At 41.6% G+C, this 25,603-nt stretch overlaps 1 protein-coding gene across 1 annotated transcript in view; it reads left to right on the top strand.

The window, feature by feature from the left end:
- Positions 1-2,385: 2,385 nt before the first annotated feature.
- The window catches only part of LOC126210208 (nuclear RNA export factor 1-like), a 204,129-nt gene continuing 180,911 nt past the window's right edge, over positions 2,386-25,603 (top strand). Inside the window, exon 1 of the mRNA XM_049939387.1 lies at positions 2,386-2,400. The gene's annotated coding sequence lies outside the window, so the exon portion shown is untranslated. The remainder of the gene's footprint in view (positions 2,401-25,603) is intronic.

Here is a 25,603-nt window from a genome sequence, read left to right as displayed (position 1 = left end):
CCAGTTAACTTCACTAGTCCTGTCAGTTTCAATATCCTTCGTTTATTCTCCGGTTGGGCGTTATTACGTGTTCATACAACGCGTTTTCCGCACTATTCCGAGAACAGAACTTAAGCAGATGCTAACTGGGGTCTGTATAACTAACTGGCCCTTAGTAGTGTAGCTTTCTGGCAAAAATTATGTCAAAATTTCATTTTTTTGGATATACCGAGAAGACAGTATGTAATCTTTCTTATTTGTTATTCCTTTAAGTTGTTTATTTCCACTCTGGTAGTCTGAATCTATAGATTTCACTAGTAATTATAAAACCATTTATCATTCGTACACCCAATCAACCACATAAACAAACAGCAATTGGCATTCACTTTCGTGTTTATTCGGCTCAGCTCGTACAGCTCCGTCCCCTTTTGTCTGCGGGAAAGCTTTTTAATTTCTAGATGTGATGGGGATTCCCGTGGCAGAGACATCACGTATACTATGCACGCATTCAAAAATCACTTAATTACTCGTTCAGAAATCAACTCAGAATGTCTTCAAACATATTGAAAAACAAACTGGGATGCGTTTAAAAATCGTATGAATAATCGATAGACCAACGTGCGCCGAAAAAAAAAAAGGTTTACGTTAATTGCCTGAACTGGTCCTAGCCGGGCAGATGCAGTTACTTCACTGATTTACATAGACTCTTACGAATACTGCGCTTGCTGATATTACAGAACTAAACTCTGAGCACTGGAATGACCGGTCTGTCGTCAAACATCTCAAAGTTACTCCTAATCTCTTGACGAACGCGACTGCCTCTCTCATCAATATATTTTGCTACTCTGTTTTATCTCGTATGAACACTAGTAACTTTTACGATGCAGAACTCATCAGAAAATAACTTATGAAATATTCCGGATCCGTGATTCTGAATTCAGAAAGTAAATTAACGTGCGACCATTCGCTCCTTTTTTCGACCAATATCGGATCCATTTCCTCTTTTTCGCTTTTTTCACTTGCTCTCAAGTTATAGATAATATATTTGCAACACACGCTTTCTCTTGGCTGTTCGACATCTTAACCTTCTAAAATCGCGCTGTCAACTGACAATTTTCGTCAATGTGGGGTCATTTCAATATATTGAAGGTTTGACGAACTAGTATTGTCAATAAATATTGAACGTGTTCAGACCCCTAAACCTCCTTAGGAATATCACTGAACTGCCCGTCGAGCTGCCTAAGATCTTTGTCGTATTTGTTTTGTGTTTACATTTTTAATTTCGGTGTTTTGGTGAGAGTAGTAAGAGGAGGAGGGATACGTGAGTTACGTCAGTTGCAGAAACCCATAATTTCAGTTTTCGGGTGAGTTTCAGAGCCTGTATATTTCGTGAAAGTTAAGTCATTTTAAAGGTGGACATCGGTTTGTCAAGTTTTCCCTTCAGTATGACAGCGTAGTGGGTGTTTTCCCTGCAGTTTGACAGCCAGTTGGACGTTGAATAGCATAGTTTATAACAAATTCCAGGGTGTGAGAAAAGGACGAGAAAGCAAATAAAATGAGGTTTCTGTAATAATATGACTCGACTAGTAGATAATAGTATAGAGTTATTAATGTATCTGAATTAGAAAAGAGTTTTGAAGTATCCATCTTTAAATAATAGATAGCTGGGATTAGGATGAATAGGCCACCGGAAAAGAAAGGCGAGTTTGCTGCGTGATTACAGTTTCTTTCTGAAGCTATGACATTCGTAAATGCACACCTTGTTTTGTTATTGCAAGTACTTACATTTACACAGGTTTGAAAAATTAATGCTACCATGCCCGCTGCAAAACAGCTAAAAGATCACGGAAATGCACATCGAGGGTGATGCCGTACCTTTAATTGTTAAGCCTCTCAGATCCTCCAGAGTACATGATTTGGGTTTCCCTACTATCTCCACCGAAATACTGCTCAATCTGTTACAACGAAGTCCATCCTTACAGCTGTTTTCATTAGGCCTACTAGCATCTGTTTGTAATGTATATAAACAAATTACTACATAGTTTAGTTTCATGACAAGCATATAGCTTCTAGTAAACTGTTGGATTGGGTTTTTTGAATTTTAAGTTGGAATATTGAAGAGCAGCATGTGTTGAAGTGTTACAATGGTTAACAGATGGTATGTACGATTTTGGGTTCTGATTCCCAACATATTATTCAAGTTTCTGGTTTCCGTAAATTGGATCAGACGAATGGTGTTACTTTGGGGTCATCACTGTTCATCAGAGATAGTGCTCTGCTCATAGGATTTCAGCTTTAACAGTTTCGTAATTGCTTTGAATCAAAATGTACAATGACATACGTGCAGTGATATAGAGAACACTTATTTTTTGCTTCAGGTGGCGAGCAGTGTTTCTGAGTTTTGAGAGTCCCATATAATCAGTGAGTATTGATTTCAGCTTAATTCACTGTTGTGTACTATATTAACCTGCAGTGAAAATTATATTTGTTATATAAACAAAGCCTATTATTTTTCTGTATTTACATACTGCAGTACTGCTAAAAGTTGTCAGTTGCATTGTGGTGTTAACAAAGAAGTAATTTGACTTGTGAATGTTAATTGAAGAAGTGACAACAATACAACTACACACGTATATTGTATGTGGTTCCTGGTAATGGCTATATTGACATGCAGCAGGACTTTCACCAAAAGTTTCTTCTTAGTGTATGTTCTCTCCCCCCCTTGCCCCTCTCTTCCCCCTCCCCTCTCTCCTCCTTCACCCCTATACCCCTCCCGCACCTTCCCTCCATCCCCTTTCCCCTCCCTCCTTCCCTCCCCTTTCCTCCTCCCTCCAACCTCCCACTTCCCCTTCCACCTCTCCCCCTTCCCCCCTCTCTCTCCCTCCAACCTCCCTCACCCCACTCCCTCTTGCTGCTTCCTTCTCCCAAAAACTAATTTTGTGATAGTCACCATTTTTCGGTGGGTGTTCTTTTCACTATCTTTCTCTAAAATCCAACCTGTTAAGATCCTCAGACTGAATGCAGTTTTAAAGAATTGGCCAGACATGTATTGTAAACGTATTCTTTTCGAGACTGAATACATTTCCTTAAGATTCCTACAATGAATGTAGTTATCCTAATTTTTTGTTGTTCCGGGTGCTTACTCCCATGTATTTTATGGTAGTTTCTGTTTGCAGTGATTTGTCACTAATATTTTTATCAAACAGTAGTGAAACTCTTTGTTTACTTTTTTGCAGTTTGATACGTTTATTTATGGTCAGTGTCATCTTCTAGTCCCTGCTTCAACCATCTGTTCTCTGCAGGTCATTGTTTATGTAGTTCAACAGCTGTCCTATTGACAACAGCATTGTCTGTGCTTCGTTGAGTGCCCAGCTTTGTCCACTAAATTGTTAATTTGTACTGTAAATGTTAATCACCCTATCACAGACCCTTGGGGTTAAGAATTATATGCTGAGATCTTGAAGGTCCTGAAACCACTCAAAACTCTGATCCAGTACTTAGTATGACTGTATTTTGTTCATTAAACAATAGTGCACAACTGTATCGAATGCCTTTCAGAAGTATTAGAATATGGCTTCAACCTGGGCACCATTGTCTTTGGCACACTGGATCTCATGGATGAACAGAGTAGGGTGAATTCTGCAGTATCTCTGTATCCATGTTGATTATTACAGAGGAAATTTTCATTCTTCAAAACTATCATAATGTGTGAGCATAAAACATGTTCGTTTTCCACAGAAGATTGCCAGTCAGCAAGATCAGTCTGTAAATATGTGAATCTGTTGGATGACCCTTTTCGAAAATGGGGAGGATCTGTGGATTTTTCTGGTTATTTGGTACCCTCTGTTTCTACAGTGACTCTTGATAAACTATTACTGGAAGAGGACCAAGTGCTTCTGTAAAACCTCACAGGTATATCACACAATCCAGATGCCTTTCCACTGTTAAGCAGCTTAGTTGATTTTCTGTTCAGAGTTGTCTTAGCTCAGCGTATGCAGTTTCAGCATTCATCAAACGATTTAAATGCGGAACTATATTACAGTCTCCTGTGGTGAAGCTCTTTCGGAATACTGATTCCATTATTTTGGCCTTCTCTCTGTCATATCTTGTTTTGGTGCCATTACAGTCACTGAGTGAGAGAATAGGTAATTTTGATGGGAAATACGGAAGCGTCCGATCCCGCCCGTCTGCTTTGACCCATGACGTCACAAATATGGAGGAAATGACCATAAACCATGATTCCAATATGGTGCATACAAAGTCGGTACGTACACATTATGAGGACGAAAATACATCGAAAAACAAACACACACACTTTCCACAAAAAGCCTAATAACACTAACGGGACATGCGCGGGAAATGGGGTGTTTTTGGATGGGGGCAAACTAAATATAAACAAATTTAAACACCCACCCCCATACAAAACCACACAAAACTACAAAAGAAACCGACATCACAAAACTCCACAAATACCACTAAACACAATATCTGGAATCGGACACTTCCCTTCAGCTATATAGCTCAACAGCAGCTTCCGATCCCATAAATCAGGATCAAACACTTTCCTTGGCCTATATAGCTCAAAAACATCTCCCGATACCAATATCAAAATACACAGCCACACATTGGGTTTGAACACTTCATTTGACCTGCGCACTGTTAATTTTATCCTTCATATCCATTCCTGAACAAAAACAACAACCGATTAATTTTACTAAAATTACCACACGATGTACAGCGAACAACACTAAATTAACCTTCACACAAAATCGTTAACTCACTGAAACGAATTCCACTACAAACACAGCCGACACTCGAACAATTCTGGATAATAAGCAAAAGCAAACTGAGCCCATTACACCACAACAACGAAAACCCTGAACATACCACCAGAGAGAACAACAAACCACAACACGACGACATATACAAACACGCCACACTCACAAACCAAACTCCGCGCCGACATGGCGTCACACACCACAACACCCTTACGTCACGGGTCAAAGCCGACGTCCATATAACTCGTACATGAAGCACCACCAAATTACAGCTTCATATGTAGTATGGTGGGGCCACTAGCCACCTTTTCATAAAGGCTCATTTTTTGACAGTGCGACTGAAATGATCAACTTTGTTTTACCATTGTTCAGGATCTAAGAGACCTGTCGTGCTGAAACTTTGTGATCCTGTTCAACTTTTTGGGTACAATAGCTTAGTTGTAGTTCAAAAGGTTAAACTATAGTAAGTTCATCATAGCGTGCTATCAAAGTGGCTCATAAATCTTGTTGTACCAAATTTTGGCTGTGTTTTATTGCCTTGTATCTACTGAAAGAGTAACTTTCTGAAGCTAATACTTTAGTTATCTGCAGCCTGCCAGCATGTCATTAAGCTCTGCAAGTGGCACCCAGATTGCTCAAATAATAACTGAGTTATCGAAGTTCAAAGTGTGCTAAAAAATTTAATCAGTCAATTTTGTCTCACTTTCAAAAGGTCATATCTCAAATCACTCAGTTTTTGATTTTTCTCAGCATCATTGAAAAGAGCTCACCTTGTCTGATCAGAAAAAGTTGTTTTTATTTTGGAGACTTTGCATTTAAGAACAAATAAAGTTTTATTTTCATTACTTTACATTTCTCGACATTGTGACTTAAATGAATAAATGATCAACTTTGATTTACCATTACTCAGGGTCTAAGAGACCTGTCATGCTGAAATTTTGTGATCTATTTCAACTTTTTGGGTACAATATCTTAGCTGTAAAACAAAAGGTCAAACGATGGTAAATTCATCATAGTGTGCTATCAGAGTGGCTCATAAATCTTGTTGTACCAAATTTTGACTAAACTTTATTGCCTTTTATCTACTGAAAGAATAACTTTCCAAAGCTGATACTTTAGTTATCTGCAACTTGTCAGCATGTCATAAAGCTCTGCTAGTGGCATCCACATTGCTCAGATAATAACTGAGTTGTATGAGCTCACCTTGCCTGATCCAAAAGAGTTGTTTTTATTTTGGAGACAGACCAGTTTAGTGTCAACAATGGAGTTTGGTAACATGCTTCAACAAACTGTCTGAAGCACACTGTTGTGTAGTGAAGAGTGTTCAGATGATGTGTGTGCCTTTTTAAGTGATGTAAAGTGTGTTGTCATTACTGGATAAATATCTTTTTTGGTAAGTAAAAATTATTTCAATGTGTGGGGTGACTCTTTAGAAGTGTTTATCAGGTTATTTAATTTATTCTGTTGTATTCTCAAGGAAGTTCCCATTATCTATGATTGTTTAATATTTTTCAGTTGGAAATGTACACCACTTCTACTTTATCTGATATTGAAACAAATGGCAATTGGAAGCATAAATTTAATTGTAGTGTAATGGATATCAACGAGGTTTCAGTACCATCTGTCATTGCCTTGCAGATAATTCTGCATGTCATCTGAAAACATACACACATCAACAAGGCTTCATTCCAATCAAAGAATTTTCAGTAGAGCAACAGGAATTAATAAACCGAAGAAGTGAGATATGTCTTACTGAAAATGCACAAATATGCTTTCATCACAAAGCAATACGTGTGGACAATATGACTTTCTACAGAGATCTTATTGTAATCCTTTTGGTGCAAAGAACCATTCTGTTAAAAAGGGCCTATGGATTGTCAGTGTGGAAATAGCAAAACAATTGCAAGCCGTGAATAAGATCAATGTGAAACCTGGTCAGAAGATCTGTCCAACTTGCAGAGAACAATTTATAACGAAGGAAGCAGAAAATCACAGTCAATTTCAAACCAGTCAGATGATGAAGCATAGTCAGCAGTATCAGTCGATTCAAGTCTAACTGCTTTTGGGGTCTCCCCTCTAAAATTTCAGAGAGTATCAAAAAGGGATGTGAAAGGTTACGCAAAACAAAAAATAAGTGAAGCTCAAGAGGCAATTGCAAATAACATTTCTACTGCTGGAGGATTCGCCCCGAAAGATCTTCAAACACCTAGTACAGCAAGACATGTCATGATTGTGAAGATTATAAGCAACTGATTAAAGAATTGAAAGAGAAGTTGCAATTGTCAATGCAGCCTGAAAAATTGCAAAATACTGACATTTTTAACACAAAGCTGGACTATAAAAGAGACAATGCAAGCATTTGGTGTTTCAGAGAGGATGATAAAAGCAGCTAGGAAGTTACAGGCAGAAAATGGTGTATAAGTTCTGCCATAGAACAAGTGTGGAAAGAACATTCCAGATGCTGTAAAAGAAAGAGTGGTAACATTTTTTTCAGAATGAAGAATTTAGCTGAATTTCTCCAGGTAAAAAAGACTGTATCAATTAGAATAGAAGGAAAGAAAGTTTTGATGCAAAAATACCTTCTTCTGAATAATTTGAAAGAAATGTTTGCTGCATATCGACTTCAGCATGGGCCTGAAATTGGATTTTCCAAATTTTGCGAATTGAGGTCAAAATAGTGCATCACTGTGGGTGCTGCAGAAACCCATTCAGTCTGTTCAAATGGCTTTGAGCACTATGAACTTAACTTCTGAGGTCATCAGTCCCCTAGAACTTAGAGCTACTTAAACCTAACTAACCTAAGGACATTACACGCATCTATGCCCGAGACAGGATTCGAACTTGCGACTGCATTCTTCATCGCTGTGAAACCTGTCTGTGAAAAGAACTACTGGAATAGTTTTTAGAAAGTAGTTTTGAAGACAGTGATCCAGATGATACCATTGAGTTGAAACAGCAGGTGCACACTGATAGAGATACATTAGAAACCAAGCAGATGACCACCAAGGATTTTATTGAAGATCTGATTTCAAAAATTGACAAACTTTCCACTCTTCATTATGTTGGAAAGTACCAGAGCAAGCACCTAAACTGCATAAAAGAAAGCTGTAAGCCAAGTGAACTGATCATATTAATGGACTTTCCTGAAACTTTTTCCTTCATTGTCCAGGATGCAGCTCAAGGTTTTCACTGGAGTAACAGCCAAGCAACTTTACACCCATTTGTTGTGTGCTTCAGAAATAACTTGGACATCAGCAGCATCAGCTACTATATAATAAGCGACAGCCTGAAACATGATGCAATCGCTGTGCATGCTTTTATAGTGAAATTAATAGAAGATCTAAAGTGTCTCCTTGGAAAAATCGCACACATTTACTACTTCAGTGATGGGTCAGCAGCACAGTACAAAAACTTCAAAAATTTTCTAAATCTCTGCCACCATCAAAATGACTTTGGAATCTCAGCTGAATGGAACTTTTTTGCTACAAGCCATGGAAAATCTCCATGCGATGGAATTGGGGGAACTGTAAAGTGCCTGGCAGCAAGAGCATGCCTTCAAAGACCAACTGAGTACCAGATTTTGATTCCAACTGATTTGTTTAAATACTGTACAAAGAAGATCAGGGGAATCCAATTCATTTTTGTTTCAAAAGAAGAAATTGAAACATTAAAAACTGAGCAAGAAGCAAGGTTCAAAAATGGTTGCACAGTATCAGGAACAAGAGAAGAATCACCATTTTGTGCCATTAAATGAAAAGCAAGTTTGTATTAGAAGAGTATCCAATGATACAATTTTTTTTTTTTTTGTGGCAAATGTTGACCAAAGTTAAGCAACAGTTTCATTCAGAAATATTACCGCCTTACAACTGAGCCAATATATTGCCTGTATATATGATGGAAAATGGGGTCGACAGAAGCGTCCGATCCCACGCGTCGGCTTTGACCCATGACGTAAGGGTGTTGTCGTGTGTGACATCATGACGGTGCGGAGTTTGGTTTGAGTGTGGCTGTCTCCAGTTCTGTTTTATCTTATTTTATTTACTTTTCTGATCTGTTCGTTCTATCTCGTGAGATTTTTTTTTTTAATTAAAAACACTTATTACTTATTTTAATTATCTGTTTCCTCCAATTTCTGTTTTAGTTTATTATATTTATCTTTCTGATCTGTTCGTTCTATCCCGTGAGATTTTTTTTTAAAAAAGATAAAAAACACTAATCAGCTACTGAAGCATCTTTATCTTCTATGGGTTGCAGTGGTTACGACCCCTGGGGAGGTGGGTGGGTATTCATGCATGGCTGTCTTCACTTACACGTTGTAGCTACGCAAGGCGTCTAAATTTGTTTATATTTAGTTTGCCCCCCACCCAAAACACCCCATTTCCCGCGCTTGTCCCGTTAGTGTCATTACGCTTCTTGTGGAAAGTGTGTGTGTTTGTTTTTGTTTCCCCCATATTTGTGACGTCATGGGTCAAAGCAGACGGGCGGGATCGGACGCTTCCGTATTTCTGGAAAATGGTGGATTGGTAATGTGTCTGAAGTTTCAGAAGAAGAAAATGATGTTTTAGTCAGTTTCATGCACCCCAATGAATCTGCATATTCATTCTATTGGCCAGCTAGGGAGGGTGCTTGTTGGATTCCAAACCAACTCATTATTTCTGTCATTCCAGTGCCATCAGCAACAAGAATGGGCTGACATTATAGCTTGTTAGAATCAACTGTAATTGCTATTAGTAGCAAATTTCAGCAAATGAATTATAAGAATTGAAATAATTGGCTTGGGAACCATAAAGAGTATGACTGGTACATGTATTTTTTAATGTAATATAAATGTAAGTTTATTTGGTACAACAAGATTTATGGGCCACTTTGATAGCACACTATGATGAATTTACCATAGTTTGACCTTTTGTTTTACAGCTAAGATATTGTACCCAAAAATTTGAACATGATTGCAAAGTTTCAGCATGACAGGTCTCTTAGATCCTAAGTAATGATAAATCAAAGTTGATCATTTATTCATTTAAGTCGAGAAATGTAATCTAATGAAAATATAATTTTCTTTGTTCTTAAATGCAGAGTCTCCAAAATAAAAACAACTTACTCTGATCAAACAAAGTGTGCTCTTTTCAATGTGCTGAGAAAAATCAAATTTGAGTGATCCCTTTTGAGATATGACCTTTTGAAAGTGAGCCAAAATTGACTGATTAAATTTTTTAGCACACTATGAACTTCGATGACTCAGTTATTATTTGATCAATCTGGGTGCCACTTGCAGAGCTTTATGACATGCTGACAGGCTGCAGATAACTAAAGTATTAGCTTCAGAAAATTACTCTTTCAGTAGATATAAGGCAATAAAGTGTAGCCAAAATTTGGTACAACAAGATTTATGAGCCACTTTAATAGCACATAGTTTGACCTTTTGTACTGCATCTAAGCTATTGGACCCAAAAAGCTGAACAGGAGCACAAAGTTTCAGCATGACAGGTCTCTTAGATCCTGAACAATGGTAAAACAAAGTTGATCATTTATTCATTTCAGTTGCAATGTCAGAAAGCGAGCCTTTACAAAACGGTGGCTAGTTGCCCCACCATACTACTTATGAAGCTGTAATTTGGCAGTGCTTCATGTAAGGTCTATATGTACATCCTGTAAAAATTTCATCGAAATTGGAGCTGGCTGAGTGGGGATCTTGTCTAAATTTAGACCACTTGACATGGAATGACCCACATGGCTATTGAACTGAAATGGGTCTTTCTCATCCCTCATAACCTTCCTCAGTATATACTTTGTAAGGTGTGTTGTACGATGCTTTTGAATTTGACTCTCTTGTGCTCCACATCTTTATGATCAGAGCTGATTGACTACTGAGATACTCCCATGTAACACCCATTTCATTGAGACTATCACAATCACATCATCACTGATAAGCTGGTCTACAAAGCTTGTCTATTAGTTGTTAATTTTTCTACCACACAGTCCAAATAGTCTTGCTCAAATCCCTGTGCCTGGCACAATTTTTAATCATTTGCATCTCCACTCTGTGGATGGCAAGTTGTAGTCTGCCACTGTTACAGTAGCATGAACTGGAAACTTAATCGAGCTATTCTTGAAGTTGTCTCTGAAGTGTTTCAACACTACAACTCCTGATGCAGGTAGTCTATAAAAGCATTCAATTAACAACATTTGATCCACCTTTGATGCTTAACTTCACCCAAATTATTTCATATTTCTGTATTACACTCCTGGAAATTGAAATAAGAACACCGTGAATTCATTGTCCCAGGAAGGGGAAACTTTATTGACACATTCCTGGGGTCAGATACATCACATGACCACACTGACAGAACCACAGGCACATAGACACAGGCAACAGAGCATGCACAATGCCGGCACTAGTACAGTGTATATCCACCTTTCGCAGCAATGCAGGCTGCTATTCTCCCATGGAGACGATCGTAGAGATGCTGGATGTAGTCCTGTGGAACAGCTTGCCATGCCATTTCCACCTGGCGCCTCAGTTGGACCAGCGTTCGTGCTGGACGTGCAGACCGCGTGAGACGACGCTTCATCCAGTCCCAAATATGCTCAATGGAGGACAGATCCGGAGATCTTGCTGGCCAGGGTAGTTGACTTACACCTTCTAGAGCACGTTGGGTGGCACGGGATACATGCGGACGTGCATTGTCCTGTTGGAACAGCAAGTTCCCTTGCCGGTCTAGGAATGGGAGAACGATGGGTTCGATGACGGTTTGGATGTACCGTGCACTATTCAGTGTCCCCTCGACGATCAGCAGTGGTGTACGGCCAGTGTAGGAGATCGCTCCCCACACCATGATGCCGGGTGTTGGCCCTGTGTGCCTCGGCCGTATGCAGTCCTGATTGTGGCGCTCACCTGCACGGCGCCAAACACGCATACGACCATCATTGGCACCAAGGCAGAAGCGACTCTCATCGCTGAAGACGACACGTCTCCATTCGTCCCTCCATTCACGCCTGTCGCGACACCACTGGAGGCGGGCTGCACGATGTTGGGGCGTGATCGGAAGACGGCCTAACGGTGTGCGGGACCGTAGCCCAGCTTCATGGAGACGGTTGCGAATGGTCCTCGCCGATACCCCAGGAGCAACAGTGTCCCTAATTTGCTGGGAAGTGGCGGTGCGGTCCCCTACGGCACTGCGTAGGATCCTACGGTCTTGGCGTGCATCCGTGCGTCGCTGCGGTCCGGTCCCAGGTCGACGGGCACGTGCACCTTCCGCCGACCACTGGCGACAACATCGATGTACTGTGGAGACCTCACGCCCCACGTGTTGAGCAATTCGGCGGTACGTCCACCCGGCCTCCCGCATGCCCACTATATGCCCTCGCTCAAAGCCCGTTAACTGCACATACGGTTCACGTCCACGCTGTCGCGGCATGCTACCAGTGTTAAAGACTGCGATGGAGCTCCGTATGCCATGGCAAACTGGCTGACACTGACGGCGGCGGTGCACAAATGCTGCGCAGCTAGCGCCATTCGACGGCCAACACCACGGTTCCTGGTGTGTCCGCTGTGCCGTGCGTGTGATCATTGCTTGTACAGCCCTCTCGCAGTGTCCGGAGCAAGTATGGTGGGTCTGACACACCGGTGTCAATGTGTTCTTTTTTCCATTTCCAGGAGTGTATATTCAGCAGATACTAAAGAGTTCTCATCAGCAATTAAAATGCTGCCACTGTCTGTACTTAACCTATCTTCGTGATTTATATTCCAATCTGAATTTAGGACTTCACTGCAAGTCAGTTCCAATTTTACCGAGGTCACAGTTCCTAATTTTTACTATGTTGACATTATTACCTTTAGTGAACAATATTGACTCTGGGACCTTACCATGGATGTTCCCACAGTTCACTAATGTCACGTTAAAACTTTCTCTTTCTATGTAAGGACTAAAGTTTTCCTCTGTAGCTGATCTGTATTTGATTTCGCCAGGCAATTCAACATTGATGCTGAGCAGGTTTTCCTCTAATCTAAAAAAACTCACATGTGTACACAATGATACTCTGCTACCTGTGGAATCACTTCCATTATGCAGTGCATCACAGATCTGTCGAAGGGCCTGTTCAAATCTCCAACCGATAGCAAAGTCCAGAAATATGCATCACAGAATGCTGAGTGTGTGCTTTAGACCTTCCACTCAGGTCCAAATGGAGGGCCACGGGTGATTCTGGGTACGATGTTGCAAGTAATGAGCTGTGTTTGCACTCGACGTGTGACGCTAAATGCATTCATTAATGCAGCTAGCTATATCAAGTAACTGAGAATCCACGTGGAAAGTGTCATTTGTGCTGACCTGAGCTCCTGTTTCCAGCCAGCAATTCTCCGTGCATTCAGTAGTCAATGGCAGAGGCTTCTTCCCATCTCAGATAAGACCTCTCAGCAAACAAATCTAGTGCATAGTAGCATTCTTTCCCCATCTGCCTGCTGTCCCTGAGGGTCTCTGGTACCTGCCTAACATTGAAACTCTTGATGGTTAACAAACCCACCCTCTGTGAATGTCTGGGCTTGCAGGAAAATTGGCTGCAGGCCCAATAGATGAGGCATCCCTCACAGGTTCAGGTGTGTTACTGACATAGTGCGGCAGCTTGTACCTCTCGGTAAGGTATAAGTGGATAGCCACACTGACTATTCCCATTTTTGCTTTCCAACCAGAGATACTTAATCCTAGAAATGTTTGCCAGTCACAGGGTAATAGCAGCAGTAGTAGCAACAATCCTGCTGTACATTAACTTGTGATATGAAGTGGCCAAAATTGGCAATGAAAGTGAGAAAAATAGATCTAGACTGCTGTGTTCCTAAAATTAATTAACAGTGTTATTCTATTTGTACATTTTTTTTATTTTTTGCTGTAATACTCAGTAATGCAATTAAGTAAAGTGATCACAGTTTAAAGTGTCACAGAAGAAGCATTTTACTGTTATGTGCACGTAGTATTCACAACGAACATATGAGCAAGAATAAAGAATGTGTGGAAATTTACTGCAAAGAGTATATATATCAGTAGAGGCATAGATTCTGATTTATAACATTCCCACCAGAATCAATGCCAAATATGAAAAAAATTATAAAATCAGTCCATTTTCCTTAATGATATGATGATGTCTTGTTCTTGCAAATGACTTAGTTGACATATCGGTGAGCATCTGCTCCATCTCGAGCTTTGTCGGCTAAGGTCTAGATCGAGGAGCAATAAAAGTTTATAATCCTCAGTTACAGCAATGTTTCACCCTTTCTTTTGAACACACTACTTCGAAACACGTTGTCTGCCTTCTGCTTTCTCATTGACTGAGTAACACAAACAGCTGAGCCACATTCTTTTGTTCTCATTATACCTCATGGAAAGCACTGACAACAATCCTCCACGAAGTACGTAACTACACCGCATACCCTGTTCCAGACTTTTACCACTTTTTGTTTGTCTTTTCTCTAATAGAATGGAAGTCTGATATCATTACATTTTTGTTCTTCCACTGTAGTCAGCTGCACCTTTGTTACCACAATAAAGTTTGATGGGATCACTTTCAGGGCAGGGAGAGATCTCCCTGTACCCAGACTGCCTCGTGACAAGCTGAGGGCAGACCCATATATTCAGTTTCAGTAGTTGACTTAGGTACTCTACGTTGTTTCTTGCTGCTCTGGAAGTAACCTTTCTTGTAATTTAAACAGAAACCAGTGACTGACATTCTGTCCTCTTTGCCTCCTGACAGTCTGCTTCAGTATATCCTGTGACTCTTGGTTCTCTTCCCTAGAAAATTGCAACTTCAGGCTATTAGTCCCTTTCAAATATCTCACGATTCTTTAACTGCCTGTCAGTCAGGCATGCTTGGATAATTGTTGCGGTGGCTTACAACTCTGATTGCATCTCCGAGATCAGGTATGATTCTGAGATGTGCGTCCATCAGACCGTTTATGGCTTCTTTGCGTGGAATATTTCTCACGGCATTTCTCTCTCGGTCTGTCTTGGAGCTCAGGTCATGTGTAAGTACTTCATTGTTGTCCGAGAGTGTCAGCACTTTATTGCAATGCCTTATGTTGTATTTATTTAATAATTGTTCTATTTATTGAGATTGATCCATTCGTAATAGCCCCCTTGTGCGTTCTTTTGTTCCTCTGATGCCCGAGCAATTTGATTCTTGGTTGTCACTGAAAATTAACATCTCATCGGCATAAATTGTAACAATTAATACATTATGTAATTTCCATGATTCATTTGATAAATACATGGATCTTCTGTACTACCTGTAAAATTCAAGAGTGCTTCACATAGCTTAATGTTCCAGTTGCTATTACTGTGTTTTAATCTGTAAACTGCTTTCTTAAACCTCATCATCCATTTGTCCTTAACAGTTCTAATGTTAAAATCGACATCTGGGACTCTGACATAAATCTCCTAATTCAGATTGGCTTGTAAGAATGCTGCAGTAATGCCTAAGTGTTCCAAACAAATAATGAAATATAGAGGATCACTAAGATATAAGTCTCTTTATAGTTTAAACTATTAGTTTGTGCACAACCTTTAACTATTAGCCATGGATGTACCAAAAAATTGTGTCTTTGGAGATTGTTTTTAGTGTTGAAAATCAGTTTGGTGTCTTATATTTATATCTGAGGTTAAAACTGTCATTTCCCATGACTGATTTTGAGCATCTGACTGCAATTCTTCTTTAATTGCCTGAAGCCAATTGTGCAAAACTTCACTTTGTAAAGTGTCTTTAATTTGCGTCTGATGAATTTTAATCTTCTGAGGTTCTTTGTTCGGGTAAAATACATCTTGAGTTGTCATTATTCTTATCAGTTTTTGGCTCAGATGCAACTATTTCTTATTCATATGGCTTAATGCTGGGAATAATTTTCAGCTGAGACTTTCTAGGCACGGTTGTATCATAATCTTTCTGAATAGTACACTACTGGCCATTAAAATTGCTACACCACGAAGATGACATGCTACAGATGCCAAATTTAACCAACAGCAAGAAGATGCTGTGATATGCAAATGATTAGCTTTTCAGAGCATTCACAAAAGGTTGTTGCCGGTGGCGACACCTACAACATGCTGACATGAGGAAAGTTTCCAACTGATTTCTCATACACAAACAGCAGTTGACCGGCATTGCCTGGTGAAACATTGTTGTGCTGCCTCATGTAAGGAGGAGAAATGTGTACCATCACATTTCCGACTTTGATAAAGGTCGGATTGTAACCTATCACGATTGCGGTTTATCGTATCGTGACATTGCTGCTAGCATTGGTCGAGATCCAATGACTGTTAGCAGAATATGGAATCAGTGGGTTCAGGAGAGTAATACGGAACACCGTGCTGGATCCCAACGGCATCATATCACTAGCAGTCAAGATGATGGGCATCTTATCCGCATGGCTGTAACGGATCGTGCAGCCACATCTCGATGCCTGAGTCAACCGATGGGGACGTTTGCAAGACAACAACCATCTGCACGAACAGTTCGATGACGTTTGCAGCAGCACGGACTATCAGCTAGGAGACCATGGCTGCGGTTACCCTTGACGCTGCGTCACAGACAGGAGCGCCTGCGATGGTGTACTCAACGATGAACCTTGGTGCACGAATGGCAAAACATCATTTTTAGGATGAATCCAGGTTCTGTTTAAGCACCGTGATGGTCGTGTCCGTGTTTGGCGACATCGCGATGAACGCACACTAGAAGCGTGTATTCGTCATTGCCACACTGGCGTATCACCTGGCGTGATGGTGTGGGGTGCCATTGGTTACACGTCTCGGTCACCTCTTGTTCGCATTGACGGCACTTTGAACAGTGGACGTTACATTTCAGATGTGTTACGACCTGTGGCTCTACCCTTCATTCGATCCCTGTGAAACCCTACATTTCAGCAGGATAATGCACGACCGCATGTTGCAGGTCCTGCACGGGCCTTTCTGGATACAGAAAATGTTCAACTGCTGCCCTGGCCAGCACATTCTCCAGATCTGTCACCAATTGAAAACGTCTGGTCAGTGGTGGCCGAGCAACTGGCTTGTCACTATAGCCAGTCACTACTCTTGATGAACTGTGGTATCATGTTGAAGCTGCATAGGGAGCTGTACCTGTACACGCCATCCAAGCTCTGTTTGACTCAATGCCCAGACGTATCAAGGCCATTATTACGGCCAGAGGTGGTTGTTCTGGGTACTGATTTCTCAGGATCGATGCACCCAAACTGCGTGAAAATGTAATCACATGGCGCCGGCTGGAGTGGCCGAGCGGTTCTAGGTGCTACAGTCTGGAACCGCGCGACCGCTACGGTCGCAGGTTCGAATCCTGCCTCGGGCATGGATGTTTGTGACGTCCTTAGGTTAGTTAGGTTTAAGTAGTTCTAAGTTCTAGGGGACTGATGACCTCAGAAGTTAAGTCCCATAGTGCTCAGAGCCATTTTTTTTGTAATCACATGTCAGTTCTAGTATAATATATTTGTCGAATGAATACCCGTTTATCATCTGCATTTCTTCTTGGTGTAGCAATTTTAATGGCCAGTGGTGTATTTTCTTTATGTATCACATCTCTCACCACTATTAATTTTCATTAGTTGGGTTTAAATAGCCAATATGCCCTGCTCTGTTCACAGTATCATACCAGCACTCATTCAGTTTCCTTCTTATCCCATTTATGCCCTCTTGCTTTAGGATGATGAATGAATGCCTTGCTGGCAAATATTGTTAAATACTGAAGGTTTTTTTTTTCCTTCCAGTAAATGCGTCTTTGACTTTAATGACTTTGGTAAGCCTTCATCAGATAATAAACATGAATATTCTCTTATACATATCTGATGTTCCATTTTGTTCCAGAGTTTAGGGTTTCTAGTTCTTGGGACACATATTCCTTCGCATGGACTGTGCATAAGACACAAGTTTTACAGTCAACTCATTTTTCTACTAGCTTCTTGAAATTTCTAATACTTTCTGGTATTTGATTTTGTCACTTAGTATGTACAAAAATATCTCCCTTGAATAATGATTTATTGAGTCAGGAAATATCTGGCACCTTCAGTTCTTGTTTCCACAAGTCAGAATTTATTAATTCAACGATACCTTTTCATCTCGACTCGGAGGGTTGGAAAGGTAATCTTGTCTGTTTACCTTCCAAGCACGCTACATGTGGAAAATCAGTAGTTCCTTTATAATTAATACCATTGGCCAGTCCATTCTCTCAAGGCTTAAATGTCCTAATCTCCTATTCCACTTGTTCGCGTCATTTAATAGTGATACAGACTTGTGTTTAACTGAACAGTTATGTGATTGATCCAATTTGTATATGCTATTATCAAGCATTGCTGTTGCAAGTAAATTCATTTGCGTCTTGTAAATGGGACAACCTCATTTATCAAAGTGATGGAAAGTACCTTTTCAACTATGTTACTTACAGGAAGTAAATTTGTACGCAAATGTGGCACTTAAAGAACATTTGTTACTTCCAGCTTTTGTCTTTTCCTTCAGTGGGTAAATTCTCATTATTCACCACTATCACTTGTGAAATGAACATTAATCTACATGAATTCATTTCACATGGGAGTTTAGATGTATGCTGAAGCATTTGAGTGAATATACTAGTCATGTATGGCTTTACCTACTATAGTGAAGAATGTCTTGTAATTTGAAGTCCCTTTTGATTACATAAGGAGTTCATAGCAACTGTACAAGCTCATTTTGTAAGCAAAGAAACTGGCTGAATGATCAATCTTTTACTTCATACGCTACCAGTTTTGGAACACTTAAAGTTTCATAATGTAGTGTAACAAATAAAATCACTTAACCATCTGAGGTCATACTCACCCCAACATTGTCATGGAATAAAAGTTTTGTGTCCAAAGAATATGTAAATTCCCTAAAAACTGTTCGTCCGTGCCACCGGACTGGGAACACTAACTGGGAAACCTTAGTTGCTTAACAAAGCACAGTGCTCTCCCCAGGCCTTTGAAACTGTTAATATCTCATCAACATATATAGTTAGTTTTTGCACGAAATCATCTCCTAATGTTTTGTCTACAGCTGATAAGAACACAAGTACAGGGGTATACAATTCAAAAGGAAGTACTTTTAAGTTGTAAGACTTAACTTCAATTAGAAATGCAGTACATTGCGTCAAGTCATCATTTAATGGCACATGCCAGTATCCTGTCTTTAAGTCTGTTGAATGGAAGAATTGGGCTTGTTCAAATCTGGACAGCAGTTCTTCAGTACCGACCACTCTCTCTCTCTCTCTCTCTCTCTCTCTCTCTCTCTCTCTCTCTCTCTCTCTCTCTTGATGTCTTTATTTTTTTTTCTTTTTCTTCTTTTTTATCTATTTGTAGTCTGAGCATCGAGTATGAGGTGTATGTCCCAGGCTGATTTTCTTACAACTAACTGTGGATTGCTTTACACACACATGCTGCGTCCATAATCCCATTTGTAACCATATTTTTGGACATCCCCATGCACTGCTGATCCTAAATTCATAGGTACTGGATAAAGCTTACAAAAGAACTGTGTGGCATCCTTCACTTTAAATTTGCGTATGTACTCTACAATAATTTCAGGTTTATCAGAAAATACTTCTTTGTATCCATCTAAGATATCGTGTAACTCTTGTTCTTTTTGGAGTTTAAGAGATTTGACTGCCAAGACTTCAACAGCAATTGCTTCAGAAGTTCTTCAGCATCTCCCATTGTATTATTAATGGCCAGTACCTTAGCTGTAGGTAGAAGATGAACAAGATCAATTTGCAAATTCTGCTTAACAGTTACTGAGTAATTTTAAATGGTTCTTTGTATGTACATCCTTCACTTCTCCAGTATATTTCCTTGGTTTTAAAATTTAGCAATACCTTATGAGCTAATAACCATTGTAAACCAAATTGTATCGTCAACCTTATATTATGTACTATCAATAAAGTCTGTATTAATGTAAAATCATTTATTATTTTAGGCAACCTAGTTTCTTCCGTTTGTTCCTGGTTATTCCATCTACATAGACGCCAGTCATTGGTAATACTGGACACACATTTTTACATCACATTGTTGTCAGTAGTGTCTGGTATATTATTGAAATTTCACTACCTGAGTGTAGGTGAATATCTGCTCGTGTACTCAATATTATCCTGACTACTACCGGTTTAATTTGTTCTTCAACCTAAGTTTTGTTTTCGTGTGTCAACTACTCCTGTGTCGGAACTGTATGTTCCACATGAGGGACTATGACTGTCTTGTAACATCCTAGAGCCTGGCCCCTGCACCAGAATGTTCTCTGTTTCCCAACAGTGGAACTGGAATTGACATGGTTATTGGGATTATTTACACTATTAAACAAAAGTACTTGAGAGTATTTAATCGGTTGTTTACTCCCAGGCTTAGACTATTTAACCAACTATTATTCTCTTTATGTACTTTACAAAATTTACTTCCATTTCTTCTGTAGAATGTGGATGGATAATGATTTCCTTTATTCTTTTTTGTTTTCTCCATATGTATAATGCATCTACCTTTTATTAGCATGTAGAGGTCTTCATTGATCTAGTTTTAATTTTGTTAGTTATTTAAACAAATTAGTCTAATTTCTTAGTTGCAGCACCTCAATTAACTTGCCTGACAGTCCAGTGTTTTCTCTAAATTGCTTTTTCTTCCATTTTTGTGAGTTCTTCATATAATCTCTTAAATCCCCCTTCATTTTAACTAAATCAACTACAGAATTAGGTGTACTTACAGTTGAGTCAGTTCTCTCTTGCACGTTCTGCTCAACTAGTTGATTTATTCATTCCTCCAAACTAGCTATAGTAGAGTTGGGACTAATCATTACATTTGAATCCTTAATTTGCTGTAATATGTCTGGACCATACCTGTCCCCCCCCCCCCCTGTCCCCCGTCCCCCGCTCCCCCCCAAGAGGGCTCTTATCTTTTTTGTAAATACGTGCTTGGCCAACCAACACAGGACTCTAGGCCTTGCAGCGCTACTTCTCTTTCTGTGCTGCAAGTCCGTTCTCCTACTATTCAGTAATACACCCAAATCCCAGCACAGTAGACATCCGTTGTGTGGGGGTAATCGAGTAGCTGCAGAGTGGTAGTCCCCTGGCCACACAAGGATCACACTATTTGCACCTGAGCTGCAAACTCCGTGCATACACCGAGTAGTATGTGCGCATCGTGGCCGGTGCACGCGAACTCGGCGCAAGGTACCTTTTGCTGTGGTCGGGTGGCGGCCGTAGGTAGAGCCCCCATCTGGAGTGAGTGACTAGCAAATGAAGCGGATCAAACTTTCTTCTGTAGATGGTGGCATGGCCCCAGCAGTCTCTTTTTGTAGGAAAGTGTTACTATGATGTGGAGAGATGTGACCTCACAATGCCCCAGGCCCCAGTATCAACAGGGTTGATACTGGGCCCTTCATCTTGGCCACTGAAGGCAACTCATAGCATGAAAAGGTCAAGGTGATGATGTATCAATGCATTGTGAAACCGTGTGGTCCCCTTCCATGTGGTGCTTCAGATGCATGAGATTTGGGCACATGTCGTTGTATTGGAATGCCTGTCCTGTCTAGAGGGGCTTCGGATGTCCATTGTACACGAACACTCCTCGTGACCTTCCTTCCGTCTGAGCTGCAGGCTGAACCATTCCCCCTCAATTCACTGCACAGCACCATTTTCCAAAGGAGAAAGAAAACCCAAGTATACGAGACTCTCGACCAACTGTGTCGGGAGGCCGAGAAGAAATACAATCATTCACATCCTGTACCTATGATGATGACATTTATTATGGCTGCAACGAAATCATCCTCTCTCGTGATGTTACCCTCGCCCTTTGTGTCTTTTATGTCAGGCCCTTGGGGCTGTTTGACTACAGCTGCTCCCATGGTGGTTGGGACCCCTTCCTACTGTTTTTCCCCACACCCACTTTGGGGACATTGGCTCCCCACCCACCAGGGACCTTGATCCTCAATCCCGTAGAATTGCAGTGGTTTTTTCCCCCACCTGGCTGAGTTACGACAACTCTTAAGCATTACACCTGCTTTTTGCGTTGTCTTTCAGGAAACCTGGTTTCGTGCAATGCGGGCCCACTCCCTTCGCGGCTGTCGGGAGTATTACAAAAATGTAATGACTGTAACAGGACGTCAGGTGGACTCTGAATCTATGTCCTTACTTCTGTACATAGCGAATCTGTACCCCTTCAAACACCTTTAGAAGTGGCGGCTATCAGGACAATGCAGGAAATTAACATCTGAAATATCTACCTTCCTCCAGATGCTGACTGGCTGCACTAATATCTCAACGCCCTCCTCCTCCCCCCCCCCCCCCCCCATTTCAATGCCCATAACCATTTGTGGGGCTGAACCGAGATTACTGGCTTTGCTAAAGAAGTCGAGGATCCACTAATTCAAATTAACCTTTGCCTCCTAAATACAGGTGCCTCGACTCGTTTCATTGAGCCACGTGGCACATATTCGGCCATTGATCTCTCAGTTTGCAGTCATGAGCTTCTGCTATTCATCTGTTGCAGTGCTCATAATGACTTCTGTGGTAGTGACCACTTTCCTCTCTTACTGTCACTCCCCCAGCATCTTTCACCTCTGCTATCACTGTTGGATCTCCATCGCATGGAAGCATCGACAAGGTGATCCAGACCATTACTACTACCACTGTGTCTGCAACTGAATCTGGAATCCCTTGTTCGTCAGTTTGCCCCCGGCGGAAGACAGTGCCTTGGTAGTTGCCAGAAACCGCAGTAGCCGTTAGTGGTCGTAAGTGGGCGCTACAGTATTATAAGCAGCACACACCACTAGATCATCTCATTGCCTTCAAACAGCTCCATACCCAGGTCTCTCAATAAATCAAACAACAGAAGTGGGAGTGTTGGGACAATACCTCACCACCATTGATCTACTAACCTCTACTACCCAGGTTTGGACCAAGCTCAGATACCTTTATGGATATCAGACATCTGCAGGTCTACCTGGGATTTCCCTATACGGTGCTGTTTATACTGAGTGAGATGCAATCGCGGAGCGTTTTTGGTGAATATTATGATCGAACTTCTGTGTCTGAGAATTACCGTCCCGCCTTTCATACCCTAAAACAGCAGGCAGAGCATCAACATCTGTCTTTTGCTACACGCAACCCTTAGCCGTATAATGCTCCATTCACTGAGTGGGTATTTCTCAGTGCCCTTGCAGATTTCCTGACACATCCCCTGGGCCAGACAACATCCGTCTCCAAATCTGTCAAGTGGGTTACCAGTCCACTACTTGCCGTCTTCAACCACATCTGGATTGATGGTGAATTCCTGTCACAATGGCAAGAAAGTATCATCATTCCAGTTCTAAAACCCGGTAAGAACCCACTAGATATGGATAGCTTATGTCCTATTAGCCTCAGTAACATTCTGTGCAAGCTGCTTGAATGTGTGGTGAGCCGTCAGTTGTGTTCGCTGGTCGAGTCTCGTGGCCTTCTGGCTCTGTCTCAGGGTGGTTTTGCCAAGGTCGCTCCACCACTGACAACTTTTTACACGTGGAGTCTGCTATCGGAACAACTTTTCCCGCTGTAATCAACTTATTGATATCTTTTTTGACCTGAAGAAAACCTCTGATACCACTTGGCGACACTACAGCCTCACTAATCTGTGTGAGTGGGATCTCAGGGGCCCGCTCCCAATTTTTATACAGAATTTTTTGTCCCTCCACACATTCAGTGTTCGACTTCACAGTTCCCCCCGTGTCGAAGAGAATGGGATCCCGCAGGGCTCTGTACTGAGCATCCCACTCTTTTCGGTGGCCATTAATGGTCTCGAAGCAGCAGTCCGGTCCTCAGTAATCACCCTTCCTATATGCTGTATTTGCTTCTGCTCATCTGCTATTGGTGTGGCTGAATGTCAACTGCAGGCAGCCATACCAAAGGCACAGTCGTGGGCACTCACCCCCTGACTTTCAGTTTTCAGCACCAAAACTTGCGTCATGCACTTCTGTCGTCATTGTACTGTCCATCGACATCCAGAACTTTACCTCACTGACCAACTACTTAACGTAGTGGATATGTATCACTTTTTAGGACTGATTTTCGATGCCCGCTTAACTTGGCAATCCCATCTTCGTCAGCTTAAGCAAATTTGCTGGTGGCATCTTAACATTCTCTGATATCTGAATCTCACCGGCCGGGATACAGTTTGCCCTACATTCTTGCAACTGTACAAAGACCTCGTACTGTCCCATCTCAATCTCAATTATGGGAGCCTGGCGTATGGTTCAGCGTCACCCTCAGCATTGCAGATGCTGGATCCTTTACACCACTGTGGAGGCTGACTTGTGACGGGAGCTTTCCAAACGAGCCTAGTGAACAGTCTACTCGTGGAAGCTGGGTTTCCACCATTGCAGATCAGGCAACAACAGCTGTTTGCAATTATACTGTGCATATTTGCAGCTTGGCTAAACATCCAAATTACCGTCTCCTTTTTCCTAACATGGCAATCCATCTCCCACGACAGTGGTCCAAATCAGGTCCCCCTCTGGGCCCAGGGGTTAGAATAGGCCTGAGGTATTCCTGCCTGTTGTAAGAGGCGACTAAAAGGAGTCTCACACCTTTTGGCCTTTATGTGATGGTCCCCTGTAAGGTTTGACCTTCATTTTTCAAAATTTTCTTGAAGAGCGAGCCAATTGGGGAAGGGTGCCTTACATGGTGCAACGTGTCCATTGTGCATTGATATCTTTAGCCCACTTCCTCATTGTAGCGTTGCAGTCCCACTCATGACTTCTGCATTTCGAATTGCTCCTCCAATACTGGAGTTCCTGAAATGCACCTACAGGGAGCCAATCACAAGGTGCAGTCATGGGCTCTAGCCCACGGCTCCCAGTTTTCAGATGCGAAGTCGTGTGTCCTGCGCTTCTATCGCTGTTGTACCATTCATCTGGAACCTGAACTTTATCTTAATGACGATCCGCTCACTGTAGTGGAGATGTATCGATTCTTAGAACTGGTTTTTGATGCCCGATTGACTTGGCTACCTCACCTTCGTCAGCTTAAGCAGGAGTGCTGGCAACATCTCAATATTCTCCGCTGCCCGAGCAACACCAACTGCGGTGCAGATCGCTCTATGCTGCTGCAGCGCTACCGAGCTCTTGTTCAATCCCACCTTGACTATTGGAGTCTGGTTTACGGTTTGCATTTACTTAACCCAGTGCACCATTTTGGCGTTTGCCTAGTGACGGGAGCTTTTAGAACAAGTCCAGTGACCAGTGTCCTGGTGGAGGCCGGAGTCCCTCCGTTGTGTGTCCGACATGTGTAACTGCTTGCCAGTTATGTTGCACACATTTGTAGTTCTTCTGAGCTTCCGTATTACCATCCCCTTTTCCCACCCATGGCAGTTCTCCCCCATTGGCGGCCCATGTCAGGGCTCACAATTGCGGTTCGCATGCGATCCCTTCTCTCCGAATTGGAGTGCTTCTCTTTACCATCACTACTTGAGGTCCATTCCTGTACACCTCCATGGTGTACACCTTGGCCGAAACTTTGTCTGGACCTTTTGCATGGCCCTAAGTACTCCATTAACCCTGCCACTCTGCTGGCTCTTCCTCTTGATTCTTGATGTGTTCTGGGGCTCTGAAGTCATTTACACTGATGGCTCAATGGCTGATGGTAACGTTGGCTTCACCTATGTCCACAGAGGCCATATTGAACAGAGGCCATATTGAACAGCATTCCTTGCCCACTGGCTGCAGTGTATTCACTGCAGAGCTTGTGGCCATATCTCGTGCACTTCAGTACATCCGTTCCTGTTCTGGTGAGTCGTTCTTTGTTCTGACTCCCTGAGCAGCTTACAAGCTATC

Source organism: Schistocerca nitens, chromosome 10 (assembly GCF_023898315.1).
Source record: "Schistocerca nitens isolate TAMUIC-IGC-003100 chromosome 10, iqSchNite1.1, whole genome shotgun sequence".
NCBI classification, from domain to species: Eukaryota; Metazoa; Arthropoda; class Insecta; order Orthoptera; family Acrididae; genus Schistocerca; species Schistocerca nitens.
Note: the sequence above shows the minus strand (reverse complement) of the source record. Positions and strands in the feature narration are given on the sequence as shown.